Raw genomic sequence first — 18,113 nt, 5'->3', positions numbered from 1 at the left:
CCTGTAACATAGTATTAATCACTGAGTCAGAGGAAACCTCTATGACTAAGTATTAAGCGTTCAATCTCCATACCTTCAAATTTAATGATTTGAGATCCTGATGGAAAAATGCGCCTTTGAGATAGAAGGTCTGGTCTTAAGGAAGTGTCCAAGGTTGGCAACTGGCCATCCGAACGAGATCCGCATTACCAAAACCTGTGTGGCCATGCTGGAGCCACCAGCAGTACAAACGAATGCTCCATTAGGATTTTGGAAATCACTTTTGGAAGAAGAACTAGAGGGGGAAAGATATAAGCAGGTTGATAATTCCAAGGAAAGGACAACGCGTCCACCGCTTCCGCCTGAGGATCCCTGGATCTGGACAGATACCTGGGAAGTTCTTGTTAGATGAAGAGGCCATCAGATCTATTTCTGGAAGTCCCCAGATTTGAACAATCTGAAGAAATACCTCTGGGTAAAGAGACCATTCGCCCGGATTGTAACGTCTGGCGACTGAGATAATCCGCTTCCCAATTGTCTATACCTGGGATGGTGAACCGCAGAGAACTAGACAGGACGTGGATTCCACCCAAACAAATATCCGAGATACTTCTTTCTATAGCCTGAGGACTGTGACGTCCCCCCTTGATGATTGACATATGCCACGGTTGTGACATTGTCTATCCTGAAAACAAATAAACGATTCTCTCTTCAGAAGAGGCCAGAACTGAAGAGCTCTGAAAATCGCACGGAGTTCCAAAATGTTGACCTGGCAATCTCGCCTCCTGAGATTCCCAAACCCCCTGCTCTGTCAGAGATCCCATACAGCTCCCCAACCTGAAAGACTGGCATCTGTTGAGATCACAGTCCAGGTTGGAACGACCAAAAGAGGCCCCCTTGAACTAAACGATGGTGATCCCAACCAACCAAGTCAGAGAAGATCGAACATTGGGATTAAGGATATTAATTGTGATATCTTTGTATAATCCCTGCACCATTGGTTCAGCATACAAAGCTGTGCACAAAGCTACCGAAAGGGAATGATTGAGGGACTGAAGGTTTCGACAAGCTGAAACCAATTTCAGATGTCTCTTTTCTGTTAGAGACAAAAGTCATGAACACTGAATCTGTTTGGAAACCCAAAAAGGTTACCCTTGTCTGAGGAATCAGGAACTCTTGGTAAATTGATCCTCCAACCATGTCTTTGTAGTAACATCAACAAGTTGATTTGTGTGAGATTCTGCAGAATGTAAAGACTGAGCAAGTACAAGATATCGTCCAAATAAGGAAATACTGCAATACCCTGCTCCCTGATTACAGAGAGAAGGGCACCAAGATCCTTCGAAAAGATCCTTGGAGCTGCTGCTAGGCCAAAAGGAAGAGCAACAAACTGGTATGCTTGTCTAGAAAGAGAATTCAGGAACGGATAGTGGTCCGGATGAATTGGAAATATGAAGATATGCATCCTGTAAGTCTATTGTGGACATATAATTGCCCCTGCTGAACAAAAGGCAGAATAGTCCTTATAGTCACCATTTTGAATGTTGGTATCCTTACATAAACGATTCAATATTTTTAGATCCAGAACTGGTCTGAAAGAATTCTCTTTCTTTGGAACAATAAACAGATTTGAATAAAACCCCAGGCCCCGTTCCAGAACTGGAACTGGCACAATTACCCCAGCTGACTCCAGGTCTGAAACACATTTCAGAAACACTTGAGCCTTTACTGGGTTTACTGGAATGCGTGAGAGAAAGAATCTTCTCACAGGCGGTCTTACCTTGAAACCTATTCTGTACCCTTGTGAAACAATGTTCTGAATCCAAAGACTTTGGGATTTGGGAGCTTGTTTTGACTTTCTAAAAGGCTTGGATTTATTCCAGATTGGAGAAGGTTTCCAAACGGAAAACTGTTCCTTTAGGGGAAGCGGTGAGGCTTTTGTTCCTTATTCTGACAAAAGGAACGAAAACGATTAGTAGCCCTATATTACCCTTAGATATTTTATCCTGAGGCAAAAAGGCTCCCTTCCCCCCAGTAACAGTTGAAATTATTGAGTCTAACTGAGAACCAAATAATTTATTACCTTGGAAAGAAAGAGAAAGCAAAGTTGACTTAGAAGTCATATCTGCATTCCAAGACTTAAGCCATAAAGCTCTTCTGGCTAAAATAGCTAAAGACATATACCTGACATCAATTCTAATGATATCAAAAATGGCATCACAAACAAAGTTATTAGCATGTTGAAGAAGTTTAACAATGCTATAAGCAATTATGGTCTGACACTTGTTGCGCTAAAGCCTCCAACCAGAAAGTTGAAGCTGCAGCAACATCAGCCAAAGAATAGCAGGTCTAAGAAGATTATCTGAACATAAATAAGCCTTCCTTAGAAAGGATTCAAGCTTCCTATCTAAAGGATCTTTAAACGAAGTACTATCTGCCGTAGGAATAGTAGTACGTTTAGCAAGAGTAGAGATAGCCCCATCAACTTCTTAAACCTTGGAAGAAGGAGTAAATGAAGTACCCAGGACTATTCCATTCCCTAGAAATTACTTCTGAAATAGCATCAGGAACTGGAAAAACTTCTGGAAAAACTACATGAGGTTTAAAAACTGAATTTAAACGCTTATTAGTTTTAATATCAAGAGGACTAGGACTCCTCCATATCTAATGCAATCAACACTTCTTTAAGTAAAAGAACGAAATAAACTCCATTTTAAACAAATATGAAGATTTAGCAGTGTCAATATCTGAGGCAGAATCTTTCTGAACCAGATAGATCCTCATCAGAAATAGATAAGTTAGAGTGATGGCGGGTCATTTAAAAATTCATCTGAAATATGAGAAGTTTTAAAAGACCTCTTACGTTTACTAGAAAAAGGAATAACAGACAGAGCCTTTCCGAATAGAATTAGAAACAAATTCTTTAACATTAACAGGAACATCCTGAACATTAGATTTTGAAGGAACAACAACAGGTAATGGATTATTACTAATGGAAATACTATCTGCGTTTGGATAGTTTATCATGACAAATAACACAAACTACAGCCGAAGGAACAGTTACCAAATGTTTACAAACAAATGCACTTAGCTTTGGTTAGAACCGACATCAGGCAGCGTCTTTCCAGAAGTAGATTCTGATCCAGGGTCAGGTAGTGACATCTTGCAATATGTAATAGAAAAAAAACATATAAAGCAAAATTATCAAATTCCTTAAATGGCAGTTTCAGGAATGGGGAAAAAATGCAAATGAAACAAGCCTCTAGAAAACCAGAAGCAACTAAAAGTGAGACTGAAATAATGTGAAAAAAACCTGGACGCCAAGTATGATGCCCACATTTTTTGGCGCCAAAAAATGTCCGCAACACACATAGTCAAAAAATGACGCAATCAGGTGAAAATTTCCGGCGTCCAACTATGACGCCGGAAATGACGAAATTTTTGCACCAAAAAGTCTTGCGCCAAAAATGACGCAATAAATAGAAGCATTTTCTGCACCCGCGAGCCTAACAGCCCGCAATTTTGAAAAAAAGTCATTTGAAAAAATTTTTTAAGGTAAGAAAAAAATATAATTTATATGCATTTTCCCAAAAATGAAAACTGGCAGACTGAAAGAAGGAATACTGATTATCCTGAATCATGGCAAATATAAGTTTTAACACATATATTTAGAACTTTACATATAAAGTGCCCAACCATAGCTTTGAGTGTCATGAATAGAAATAAGACTTACTTACCCTAAGACACTCATCTACATATAGTAGATAGCCAAACCAGTACTGAAACGAGAATCAGTAGAGGTTAATGGTATATAAGAGTATATCGTCGATCTGAAAAGGGAGGTAGGAGAAGAAATCTCTACGACCGATAACAGAGAACCTATGAAATAGATCCCTAGAGGAAGACCATGGTATTCAATAGGCAATACTCTCTTCACATCCCTCTGACATTCACTGCACTCTGAGAGGAAAACCGGGGCCTTCAACCTGCTGCGAAGCGCATATCAATGTAGAAATCTAGCACAAACTTACTTCACCATCTCCATGGGAGGCTAAAGTTTGTAAAACTGAATTGTGGGTGTGAGTGAGGGGTGTATTATAGGCATTTTGAGGGTTGGAAACTTTGCACCTCCTGGTAGGAATGTATAACCCATTACGTCACTAGCTCATGGACTCTTGCCAATTACATGAAAGAAATCACAGTTTTCAGGTTTGGGCAGATATACGTCTGAAATCAAGAAGAACAAAACAGGTTTCTATTACAAGGAAGTGACCACAATTGACCTCATCTTGTAAAATAGGATTTTAATAGTTCTCACATTGTAAACCGTGAAACCGCTCTGGTGTAATAATGTAGCTGCAAAAATGTTGGACTTTCAAAAATGAGCACCTTCGTTTCTGAGCTATTAAAAGGAACTGTGCCTTCTTGACTGGGGCTTTCAAAAGTAACGATGGGATTTTAATAAGGACCACGCCTTTGTACCTGTGATTTAATAAGGAACCACGCCCTTGTGCCTGGAATTTAATAAGGAACCACGGGCGCCAATCCGATATAGATCGTAATTTGCGGCACAAGCGAGGGAACCCCAGCGCCCGTAGTTTCAGCTCGCAACTCAAGCTTATCACATATACGGTAGCCGTCAGATGCTAAAGTGCCGTAAGTCGGATAAACCAGCCTTGTCCAGAAATCTGCGTAAGTACAAAAGGGCTTTTTGCGGTGCATTACCCCAAAGTAAACAGCTCTATTGCCAGCCCTAAAAGGGGCTTTTGGCGGGGCATTGTCACAAAATAAACAGCTCTTTTGTCTATAATCTAAATCCCCCTACACCGCCGCCACCTATAATAAATGTAATACCCCCTAATCTAATCCCCCCACACCGCCGCCACTTATATTAATAAATACATTAACCCCTAATCTAATCTCCCTACACCCGCCGCCACCTATATTAACTATAAAAACCCTAATTATATTAGGGTTAATATAGTTATTATATTTTATATATTAACTATATTAACCCTAATTATATTAGGGTTAATATAGTTAATATAGTTATTATATATATATATATATTAAGTATAATAACCCTATCTAACACCCCTAACTAAATTCTTATTAAAATAAATCTAATTATTATTATTATCTATTATTAATTAAAATATTCCTATTTAAATCTAAACACTTACCTATAAAATAAACCTTAAGATAGCTACAATATAATTAATAATTACATTGTAGCTATTTTAGGGTTTATATTTATTTACAGGTAACTTGGTATTTATTTTAACTAGGTACAATAGCTATTAAATAGTTAATAACTATTTAATAGCTACCTAGTTAAAATAATTACCAATTTACCTGTAAAATAAATCCTAACCTAAGTTACAAATACACCTACACTATCAATAAATTAAATAAACTACAAATCTCTAAACTAAAATACAATTAAATACACTAAACTAAATTACAAAAAACAAACACTAAATTACAAAAAATAAAAAAAGATAACAAGAATTTTAAGCTAATTACACCTATTCTAAGCCCCCTAATAAAATAATAAAGCCCCCCAAAATAAAAAAATGCCCTACCCTATTCTAAATTAAAAATTAAACCAGCTCTTTTTACCAGCCCTTAAAAGGGCTTTTTGCGGGGCATGCCCCAAAGTAAACAGCTCTTTTGCCTGTAAAAAAACAAACAATACCACCCCCCAACATTAAAACTCACCACCCACATACCCCTGCTCTAAACCCACCTAAACCCCCCTTAAAAAAACCTAACACTAAGCCCCCAGAAGATCTCCATACCTTGAGTCGTCTTCACCCAGCCGGGCCGAACTCTTCATCCAATCCGGGCGATGTCTTCATCAAGCGGCAAAGAAGAAGTCTTCCATCCGGCGATGTCTTCATCCAAGCGGCAAAGAAGAGGGTCCTCCATCTGGGTGAATTTTTCCTCCAAGCGGCATCTTCAATCTTCTTTCTTCAGCACTCCGACGCGGAACATCCAGCTGGCCCGACGACTGAACGTCGAATGAATTTTCCTTTCAATGACGTCATCCAAGATGGCGTCCGTCGAATTCAGATTGGCTGATAGGATTCTATCAGCCAATCGGAATTAGGTAAGAAAATCTGATTGGCTGATTCAATCAGCCAATCAGATCAGGTTCAATCCGATTGGCTGATCCAATCAGCCAATCAGATTGAGCTCGCATTCTATTGGCTGTTCCGATCAGTTTTTTCAAGGGGGGGTTTGGGTGGGTTTAGAGTAGGTGTATGTGGGTGGTGGGTTTTAATGTTGGGGGGTGGGATTGTGTTTTTTTTTTTTACAGGCAAAAGAGCTGTTTACTTTGGGGCATGCCTCGCAAAAAGCTCTTTTAAGGGCTGGTAAAAGAGCTGGTTAATTTTTAATTTAGAATAGGGTAGGGCATTTTTTTATTTTGGGGGGCTTTATTATTTTATTAGGGGGCTTAGAATAGGTGTAATTAGCTTAAAATTCTTGTAATCTTTTTTTATTTTTTGTAATTTAGTGTTTGTTTGTTTTTTGTAATTTAGTTTAGTGTATTTAATTGTATTTTAGTTTAGAGATTTGTAGTTTATTTAATTTATTGATAGTGTAGGTGTATTTGTAACTTAGGTTAGGATTTATGTTACAGGTAAATTGGTAATTATTTTAACTAGGTAGCTATTAAATAGTTATTAACTATTTAATAGCTATTGTACCTAGTTAAAATAAATACCAAGTTACCTGTAAAATAAATATAAACCCTAAAATAGCTACAATGTAATTATTAATTATATTGTAGCTATCTTAGGGTTTATTTTATAGGTAAGTATTTAGATTTAAATAGGAATATTTTAATTAATAATATTAATATTAATTAGATTTATTTTAATAAGAATGTAGTTAGGGGTGTTAGAGTTAGATAGGATTATTATGCTTAATATATATATAATAACTATATTAACTATATTAACCCTAATATGTGTAAGGGGCTCACATTAGGGGGTAGTTAATGTAGCTGGCGGCGGGGTCCGGGAGCGGCAGTTTAGGGGTTAATAACTTTATTAGGGATTGCAGCGGGGATCGCGGTGACAGGTAGATAGACATTGCGCATGCGTTTGGTGTTAGGTTTTATTTTGCAGGTAGTTTAGGGAGCTACGGGGCTCCAATACACAGTGTAAGGCTTACTACGCCTGCAATTTGCGGCAAGTTGAAAATGGAGTAAGATTTCTCCATTTTCGCCATGTAAGTCCTTACGCTGTATATTGGATACCAAACTGCGCTGGTTTGGTATACCTGTCTATGGCCCAAAAAACTACGGCCGAAGGCAGAAATATACGAGTGTAACTAGGTTACGCCATATATGTGATACCAAACCAGCGCAAAATTTGGCGTCGCCGGCTTTTGCGGGCGACGCTGCATATCGGATCGAGGCCCACAACTTTGTGTCTGGGATTTATTAAAGGAACCATACCTTTGTGCCTGGAATTTAATAAGGAACCACATCTTTGTGACTGGGTTTTCATAAGGAACGCCTTTGTACCTGGGATTTAATAAGGAACCACACCTTTGTGCCTGGGATTTCATCAGGAACCACATATATTTGTGCCTGGGATTTCATCAGGAACCATGTCTTTGTGACTGGGTTTTCATAAGGAACCATGCCTTTGTACCTGGGATTTAATAAGGAACCACACCTTTGTGCCTGGGATTTAATAAGGAACCACACCTTTGTGCCTGGGATTTAATACGTAACCACACCTTTGTGACTGGGATTTCATAAGGAACCACATATTTGTGACTGGCATATCATAAGGAACCACACCTTTGTGACTGGGATTTAATAAGGACCACACCTTTGTGACTGGAATTTCATAAGGAACCATGTCTTTGTACCTGGGTTTTCATAAGGAACCACACCTTTGTGACTGGGATTTAATAAAGGACCACACCTTTGTGCCTTGGATTTCATAAGGAACCACATCTTTGTGACTGGGATATCATAAGGAACCATGCCTTTGTGCCTGGGATTTCATAAGGAACCATACCTTTGTGACTGGGATTTCATAAGGTACCACACCTTTGTGACTGGGATTTCATAAGGAACCACACCTTTGTGCCTGGGATTTCATACTGAACCACGCTTTTGTGACTGGGATATCATAAGGAGCCACGTCTTTGTGACTGGGATATCATAAGGAGCCACGTCTTTGTGACTGGGATTTCATAAGGAGCCACGTCTTTGTGACTGGGATATCATAAGGAACCACGCCTTTGTGTCTGGGATTTCATAAGGAACCACACTGTTGTGAATGGGATTTCATAAGGAACCAATCGTTTGTACTTGGGATTTCATAAGAAACCATGCCTTTGTGACTGGGATTTCAATATTGTAGCTGTAAAATCTGGAAACCCCACTGTGGTGACTGGGTTTTGTTTTTGTTGTCACAAAGGCGCAATCAAGTTTTTAAGCCCAGTCATAAAGGTGCAATCCCTTTTGATAGTCTGGTCACTAAGGCACAATCCCGTTTAAAAGCCTGTTTATGACGACAATTGTACTGAAACTAACTATCACGACAATGTAAGTACGAATTGAAAACAAACATTTACAGAAAGTGATAGCTACATGCCATGTTGGAGTCCTGATTTCCATTTTCTCAGGCCTAGATTTGGAGTTTGGCGTTAGCCGTGAAAACCAGCGTTAGAGGCTCCTAACGCTGGTTTTAGGCTACCGCCGGTATTTGGAGTCAGTGATTAAAGGGTCTAACGCTCACTTTTCAGCCGCGACTTTTCCATACCGCAGATCCCCTTACGTCAATTGCGTATCCTATCTTTTCAATGGGATCTTTCTAACGCTGGTATTTAGAGTCGTTTCTGAAGTGAGCGTTAGAGCTCTAACGACAAAACTCCAGCCGCAGGAAAATAGCAGGAGTTAAGAGCTTTCTGGGCTAACGCCGGTTCATAAAGCTCTTAACTACTGTGCTCTAAAGTACACTAACACCCATAAACTACCTATGTACCCCTAAACCGAGGTCCCCCCACATCGCCGCCACGCGATTTAAATTCTTTAACCCCTAATCTGCCGACCGCCACCTACGTTATACTTATGTACCCCTAATCTGCTGCCCCTAACCCCGCCGACCCCTGTATTACATTTATTAACCCCTAACCTGCCCCCCACAACGTCGCCGCCAGCTACCTACAATAATTAACCCCTAATCTCCCGACCGCAAAGCGCCGCCACCTACGTTATCCTTATGTACCCCTAATCTGCTGCCCCTAACACCGCCGACCCCTATATTATATTTATTAACCCCTAATCTGCCCCCCTCAACGTCGCCGACACCTGCCTACACTTATTAACCCCTAATCTGCCGAGCGGACCTGAGCGCTACTATAATAAAGTTATTAACCCCTAATCCGCCTCACTAACCCTATAATAAATAGTATTAACCCCTAATCTGCCCTCCCTAACATCGTCGACACCTAACTTCAATTATTAACCCCTAATCTGACGACCGGAGCTCACCGCTATTCTAATAAATGTATTATCCCCTAAAGCTAAGTCTAACCCTAACACTAACACCCCCCTAAATTAAATATAATTTAAATCTAACGAAATAAATTAACTCTTATTAAATAAATTATTCCTATTTAAAGCTAAATACTTACCTGTAAAATAAATCCTAATATAGCTACAATATAAATTATAATTATATTATAGCTATTTTAGGATTTATATTTATTTTACAGGCAACTTGGTAATTATTTTAACCAGGTACAATAGCTATTTAATAGTTACCTAGTTAAAATAATAACAAATTTACCTGTAAAATAAATCCTAACCTAAGATATAATTAAACCTAACACTACCCTATCAATAAATTAATTAAATAAACTACCTACAATTACCTACAATTAACCTAACACTACACTATCAATAAATTAATTAAACACAATTCCTACAAATAAATACAATTAAATAAACTAGCTAAAGTACAAAAAATAAAAAAGAACTAAGTTACAAAAAATAAAAAAATATTTACAAACATAAGAAAAATATTACAACAATTTTAAACTAATTACACCTACTCTAAGCCCCCAAATAAAATAACAAAGCCCCCCAAAATAAAAAATTCCCTACCCTATTCTAAATTAAAAAAGGTAAAAGCTCTTTTACCTTACCAGCCCTGAACAGGGCCCTTTGCGGGGCATGCCCCAAGAATTTCAGCTCTTTTGCCTGTAAAAAAAAACATACAATACCCCCCCCCCCAACATTACAACCCACCACCCACATACCCCTAATCTAACCCAAACCCCCCTTAAATAAACCTAACACTAAGCCCCTGAAGATCTTCCTACCTTGTCTTCACCATCCAGGTTCACCGATCCGTCCTGAAGAGCTCCTCCGATGTCCTGATCCAAGCCCAAGCGGGGGGCTGAAGAGGTCCATGATCCGGTCAAAGTCTTCATCCAAGCGGGGCAGAAGAGGATCTTCCATCCGATTGAAGTCTTCATCCAGGCGGCATCTTCTATGGTCTTCTATCCGGAGCGAAGCGGCAGGATCCTGAAGACCTCCAGCGCGGAACATCCATCCGGCCCGACGACTGAACGACGAATGACTGTTCCTTTAAGGGACGTCATCCAAGATGGCGTCCCTCGAATTCCGATTGGCTGATAGGATTCTATCAGCCAATCGGAATTAAGGTAGGAATTTTCTGATTGGCTGATGGAATCAGCCAATCAGAATCAAGTTCAATCCGATTGGCTGATCCAATCAGCCAATCAGATTGAGCTCGCATTCTATTGGCTGTTCCGATCAGCCAATAGAATGCGAGCTCAATCTGATAGGCTGATTGGATCAGCCAATCGGATTGAACTTTTTTCTGATTGGCTGATTCCATCAGCCAATCAGAAAATTCCTACCTTAATTCCGATTGGCTGATAGAATCCTATCAGCCAATCGGAATTCGAGGGACGCCATCTTGGATGACGTCCCTTAAAGGAACAGTCATTCGTCGTTCAGTCGTCGGGCCGGATGGATGTTCCGCGCTGGAGGTCTTCAGGATCCTGCCGCTTCGCTCTGGATAGAAGACCATAGAAGATGCCGCCTGGATGAAGACTTCAATCGGATGGAAGATCCTCTTCTGCCCCGCTTGGATGAAGACTTTGACCGGATCATGGACCTCTTCAGCCCCCCGCTTGGGCTTGGATCAGGACATCGGAGGAGCTCTTCAGGACGGATCGGTGAACCTGGATGGTGAAGACAAGGTAGGAAGATCTTCAGGGGCTTAGTGTTAGGTTTATTTAAGGGGGGTTTGGGTTAGATTAGGGGTTTGTGGGTGGTGGGTTGTAATGTTGGGGGGGGGGATATTGTATGTTTTTTTTTACAGGCAAAAGAGCTGAAATTCTTGGGGCATGCCCCGCAAAGGGCCCTGTTCAGGGCTGGTAAGGTAAAAGAGCTTTTACCTTTTTTAATTTAGAATAGGGTAGGGAATTTTTTATTTTTGGGGGCTTTGTTATTTTATTAGGGGGCTTAGAGTAGGTGTAATTAGTTTAAAATTGTTGTAATATTTTTCTTATGTTTGTAAATATTTTTTTATTTTTTGTAACTTAGTTCTTTTTTATTTTTTGTACTTTAGCTAGTTTATTTAATTGTAGTTATTTGTAGGAATTGTGTTTAATTAATTTATTGATAGTGTAGTGTTAGGTTAATTGTAGGTAATTGTAGGTATTTTATTTCATTAATTTATTGATAGGGTAGTGTTAGGTTTAATTATATCTTAGGTTAGGATTTATTTTACAGGTAAATTTGTTATTATTTTAACTAGGTAACTATTAAATAGTTCTTAACTATTTAATAGCTATTGTACCTGGTTAAAATAATTACAAAGTTGCCTGTAAAATAAATATAAATCCTAAAATAGCTACAATATAATTATTCGTTATATTGTAGCTATATTAGGATTTATTTTACAGGTAAGTATTTAGCTTTAAATAGGAATAAGTTATTTAATAAGAGCTAATTAATTTCGTTAGATGTAAATTATATTTAAGTTAGGGGGGTGTTAGTGTTAGGGTTAGACTTAGCTTTAGGGGTTAATCCATTTATTATAGTAGCGATGAGCTCCGGTCGTCAGATTAGGGGTTAATAATTGAAGTTAGGTGTCGGCGATGTTAGGGAGGGCAGATTAGGGGTTAATACTATTTATGATAGGGTTAGTGAGGCGGGTTAGGGGTTAATAACTTTATTATAGTAGCGGTGCGGTCCGCTCGGCAGATTAGGGGTTAATAAGTGTAGGCAGGTGTCGGCGACGTTGTGGGGGGCAGATTAGGGGTTAATAAATATAATATAGGGGTCGGCGGTGTTAGGGCAGCAGATTAGGGGTACATAGGGATAACGTAAGTAGCGGCGGTTTACGGAGCGGCAGATTAGGGGTTAATAATATAATGCAGGGGTCAGCGATAGCGGGGGCGGCAGATTAGGGGTTAATAAGTGTAAGGTTAGGGGTGTTTAGACTCGGGGTACATGTTAGAGTGTTAGGTGCAGACGTAGGAAGTGTTTCCCCATAGGAAACAATGGGGCTGCGTTAGGAGCTGAACGCGGCTTTTTTGCAGGTGTTAGGTTTTTTTTTCAGCTCAAACAGCCCCATTGTTTCCTATGGGGAATCGTGCACGAGCACGTTTTTTAGGCTGGCCGCGTCCGTAAGCAACTCTGGTATCGAGAGTTGCATTTGCGGTAAAAATGCTCTACGCTCCTTTTTTGGAGCCTAACGCAGCATTTGTTTGAACTCTCGATACCAGAGTTAAATTTATGGTGCGGCCAGAAAAAAGCCCGCGGAGCGTTAACAGCCCATCTACCGCCAAACTCCAAATCTAGGCCTCAGTTTTCCTGCTTGGAATGCACCAAGCCACCCCCCCCCTCCATTTTTTTTTTACTTTTTATTAAAACCACGCAACATGGAGTTTTACTGGGGAAGGAATCTTTAGGCACACATTATTATAGTTTATTTTATAGAGGACATGTCCCTTTTTTCAATGAATATGTAAATCTTGCTTGTATAGCCAGGTGATCTCTATGGTAACAGTTAGATATATACATTGGTTTAATGTGTTTTGTTGCACTATTCTGTCATGAAATATGAATAGCGCTATGCAATTTGGCGGCGCTATACAAATAAATGATAATAATAGTATAGTATATTTTGAATCTGCTGAAAAATTAACATATCATTTATGTGGGTTACTGAAATATGACTTATTACAATAGTGTTCAAATGTAAGTTAGAAAGAAACTGAGGTTTTCAAAGTCTTAGGTGATAGGCCTCCCTCTGTAGTACAAAAAGATAGAAGGCACCTCATAGGGTAGACAACCAGTAATTGACAAAGGGAAATAAGGTGTAAAGACTACTCACAGTAGTACGGCACATGAAAGCGCAAAATCAGCAAGCCGGATCCTCTGAGTTGCCTGGCAGGTTTGCATGCGGCGCAGGGGCTTGATCTTCTTGAGAAACCGAATCGGCTTGAGGTTAGTAGATGCTCAGAGTCTCAAACAATGGATGCACTGAGGTGAGATATTGCACTCAGTGATGGAGCAAAAAATCCAAATGTAGCAGAGATAAAAAGGTAAGGTGACGGCCGTTTCATCGGGCTGCCAGACTACGATTCTTTTTATTATTTTAGCAATTCTATTTCATTTTTATAGATCTTTTACTTATTGATCTTCTATTGTAATATTGCATACATAATCAATTGTTGTCCATGCACAACATATTCTGCATTTTTACTAATTCTTTTCACCCTTGGCACCTATATATATATATATATATATATATATATATATATATATATATATTATAGGGTTAATAACTAATTTTATTCCCCTTGTCATATTGGGACATATATTTTTCTCCCTCTGTAGAAATTTACAAGACAGCCCCCCAAAATAGATGTTACTATATTTTTTCTCTTTAAAGAAAATTGTGATATTTATTTTTAGTTTTAATTTGGGGATTTACATCTGACACAGATTTCACGCACAGCTCTCAAAAGCTGATTCTGCTCAACCAAAAAAAGTGCTTCACTCACGTTTCAATTTGCTGTTTATTACTTGTGTGTTAGACGCAAGTTACTAATCAAGACAACAAGTGCAACGCAGTCCCTGAGTGATTTCTACCTCAGTGCCTTTCTTCCACCCTTTGCTTTATTCCACCATGGCATAGCAAAGTGTCATTTCTGCTCTTAAAATATGTTCTTTATTTTGTCAGTCAACTGCTGCTTGTGGTTTTCATAGGATAGTGAAAAGTGTCACTGCTCCCACGCCACCTCTTATATGCTCTAGCGCCCCACTGGGGAGGAGGGCAACCTCACACTTTGACTGATGATGACTTCAAACTTCTCTGTGAAGTTAGTACCTGTAGCAAAGAACATTTTAAATGACAGCAACGGTTTTCTAATATTGACGTAGGAATCTGCAGAGAAAATAAAATGTCTTGATCATTATATTATCAGTAGCAACATATGCAGCACGAGAGATTTGTTTGTTGCACACATGAGCTGCACATCATTTTAATATTGGTAAATAACTGACATAAAAAAGTGACTCAAGTGAGTGCTTAAGTTTAAATTCTAAGGGTGGCATTTGCCTGCTCTTCCCTCTGGACACCCATGATGAGTACGCAGTCTTATAACCTATGATGTATTAATGATGTCGTATCTCTTTAATTGTCTGTAACCATGTCACATTCACTTCTGCTGCGATGCTATTGGTGGCTTAGGGTGTTTAGTTTGGAGCTCTGACTTGAGCTGTCTGCTTTGCTAACAGCAGATTGTACTGAAATAAACTTTTAATGAACGGATGTGAACAGTCACTGCTTTGCTTGGCTTAGTTTTTAAATATACTTCATAGCACTGAAACAAGACGCTGAATATGACTAGTTTAAAGACAAATATGTGAATATAATAACATTTGATTTTCTTTTTTTCCCCTAAATATATAAATATGTTTTAAGAAACAGAAGTCTGCAGGGCCTTTCTATTACATAAATCTTTCCACAACTGAGGACTAGCTTTTAAATGTGCCACTTTTAATACTGACAGCAGCAAAGCAAATAACATCCCAACAGGCCAAACAAAAGTTGTGTTGGCTCAAACACTTTGGCAGATCCCAAGTAATAGGATCAGCTATTACTCTCTATGGTAACTGCTTTTAAGGGACACAAAAGCCCAATTTTTTCTTTCATGATTCAGATTGGGCATACAATTTTAAACAGATTTACAGTTTATTTCTAGAGGTACAAATACACAAAATTCCAAAATCCATCATTATTCTGAAATCCAGACTTTTTCAATAACCCCATAGCCCAATGGGATGCTTAGTACCGCACAACATATATATACACGTCTGAGCTGCAGGAAGTTCCAGGAAGCTCCAGCTGTTTCTGCTGTTAAGTTCGGTCCACATATGGTACTGGAGTGAGATTGGTGCTCCGGTTCCACATGAAGGCAGATGCCAGATCGTTATAGACGTTGATACTGTGGGGTATATTTAAGAACGTGCGAGCAGACATGATCCGATATTTATCATTGCACCAGCCATTCTGGTCAACTGCTGGTGCAATACCGCCCCCTGCAAATTCGCGGTCAATCGGCCGCTAGCAGGGGGTGTCAATCAACCTGATCATATTGGATCGGGTTGATTTACGGCGATGTCGGAAGGCTCGCCAGAAACATGGGCATCAAGCTCCCTACATAGCTTGATAAATAGGCCCCTTTGTGTGTCACCATCTGTAACGATCATCTGCTGGTGCTGGCAGGAGGTGTGAGAGGGAATCAGAGATGCGTGTGAGCTGTCCACCAGTGGAGGAGGGAGGGGGGAGGTAGTTGGAGGGCCCTACAATAAAAAATAAATAAATAAAGGGAGATGGAGGGATGGTGAGCTATGCAATAAAGTGAAGAAAATTTATATTCCCCTCTGTACACCCAGCAGCATGTGTAACTCATAAGTGTCCACAAACACATGGCCGAGGTGGCAACCCCAAATTGGAGCCCTTTCCAGTCAAATACTTTACCATATACCTTTTTAACCCTTTTAAAAACGTATTTTTAACAATAGTTAAATGCTAGTTTTATTTAAAAGTGTACATATAAGTGTAACAGTTTACTTTAATATTTTTTTTTGTGCAACTTTTTTTTAACCCTTACACTTTACTTCGGGTTTCAAGGCTCGCTAAATATTCTAGCGCAGTTTCAGCTTATGCTCGAGCACAATCTATAACTTTCAACTTGTAATATGAGCCCAATGATTCAGATAGAGCATGCAATTTTAAACAACTTTCCAGTTTACTTCTATTATCTTATTTGTTTAATTATTTAGGTATCCTTTGTTGAAAAGCATAGCTAGGTAGGCTCAGCAGCTGGGTGCTGAACCTACTTAGCTATGCTTTTTCAACAAACGATACCTAAATACTGAAACAAATAGATAATAGTAAATTGGAAAGTTGTTTAAAATTGAATGCTCTATATGAATCATGGTTTCCTGTCCCTTTAATTTGTAATTTAAGCAACTATCTTTAGGTGATTATTTTAGCTAATGGGATATTAAAGGGACAGTCTATGCCAATTTTCATATAACTGCATGTAATAGACACTACAATAAAGAAGAATAAATGATAATAATAATAATATTATGCTTAAAATGTTTAAGAAAAATTGGTTTAAATTGAAACTAGGAGGATATGAATGTCTGTGCTCAGCTTATACAAAAGTGTTCATTGGTTGACTAGAACATTTTGGCTGCTAGACATAAGCAAAGTAAGAGAATATTAAGCAGTAACTACATTAAAAAAGGTTTTAAAATACCATATCTAAGAAGAAACACAATTAGATAATAGGCCCCTTTAATTAGGTTAAAAAAATATTTTTTTGTAATGGAATAGCCAAACAAGCTTTAAAAAAAAAATGTATGCTTACTAGATAAATTCCTATCTTTCCTGGCAGGGAGAGTCCATGACTTAATTCCTTACTGTTGGGAAATACAACACCTGGTCAACAGGAGGGGGCAGACACCCCAGCCAAAGGCTTAAATATCCCTCCCACTTTCCCTATCCCACCAGTCATTTGGCCGAGGGAACGACGAAAAGTAGGAGAAACATCTGGGTATAAAGGTGCCAGAAAAAAAACAAAAAGGGCAGCCCAAACAAAGAATAACTAACGGGCTGGGTTGTGGACTCTACCTGCCAGGAAAGAAAGGAATTTATCTGGTAAGCATAAATTTTGTTTTCTTTCCATAAGGCAGGAAGAGTCCACAACTTCATTCCTTACTGTTGGGAAAACCATATCCAAGCTCCAGAGGACAATGAAGGAATAAAGGGAGGGAACAAAAAGGAGGTGAACCCTAATCTGAGGGCACCACAGCCTTCAAAACCTTTCTCCCAAAAGCAGCTTCAGCCAAAGCAAACACATCAACCTTGTAAAATTTAGAAAAAGTATGTAAGGAGGAACAGGTAACCGCCTTACAAATCTTCTCCATAGAGGCTTCATTCTTAAAAGCCCAGGAAGAAGCTACTGCTCTAGTGGAATGAACCGTAATCCTCTCAGGAGGCTGTTGTCCCACTGTTTCATAACCAGAAAGACAAGGAAGATGTAGTGGCCTTCTGAACACTATGTTTACCTGCATAGATGACAAAGATGAAGATTGTCTGAACTCCTTAGTAGCCTGAAGGTAAAATTTCAAGGCATGAACCACATCTAGACTGTGAAGCAAATGTTCCTTCACCGGGGAAGGATTGGGACACAAGGAAGGAACAACATTCTCTTGATTAATGTTCCAATCTGACACCACCTTTGGAAGAAAACCTAACTTAGTACGTAAAAACGCCTTATCGGCATGAAAAACAAGGTAAGGGGGATCACAACACAAGGCAGAAATCTCCGAGACCCTGCGAGTAGAGGCAAGAGTCAACAGAAACAGAACCTTCCAGGAAAACAGTTTAATGTCAACAGTATGCATTTGCTCAAACGGAGCCTGTTGCAACACACGAAGAACAAGGTTGAGACTCCAAGGCGGAGCCACCCTTCTAAACACAGGCCTGATCCTAGTCAGGGCCTTAACAAAGGACTGCACATCCGGAAGCTCAGCT

Source organism: Bombina bombina, chromosome 8, assembly GCF_027579735.1.
Source record: "Bombina bombina isolate aBomBom1 chromosome 8, aBomBom1.pri, whole genome shotgun sequence".
In the NCBI taxonomy this organism is placed as follows: Eukaryota; Metazoa; Chordata; class Amphibia; order Anura; family Bombinatoridae; genus Bombina; species Bombina bombina.
The sequence above is the reverse complement of the archived record's forward strand: the minus strand, read 5'-3'. Positions refer to the sequence as shown.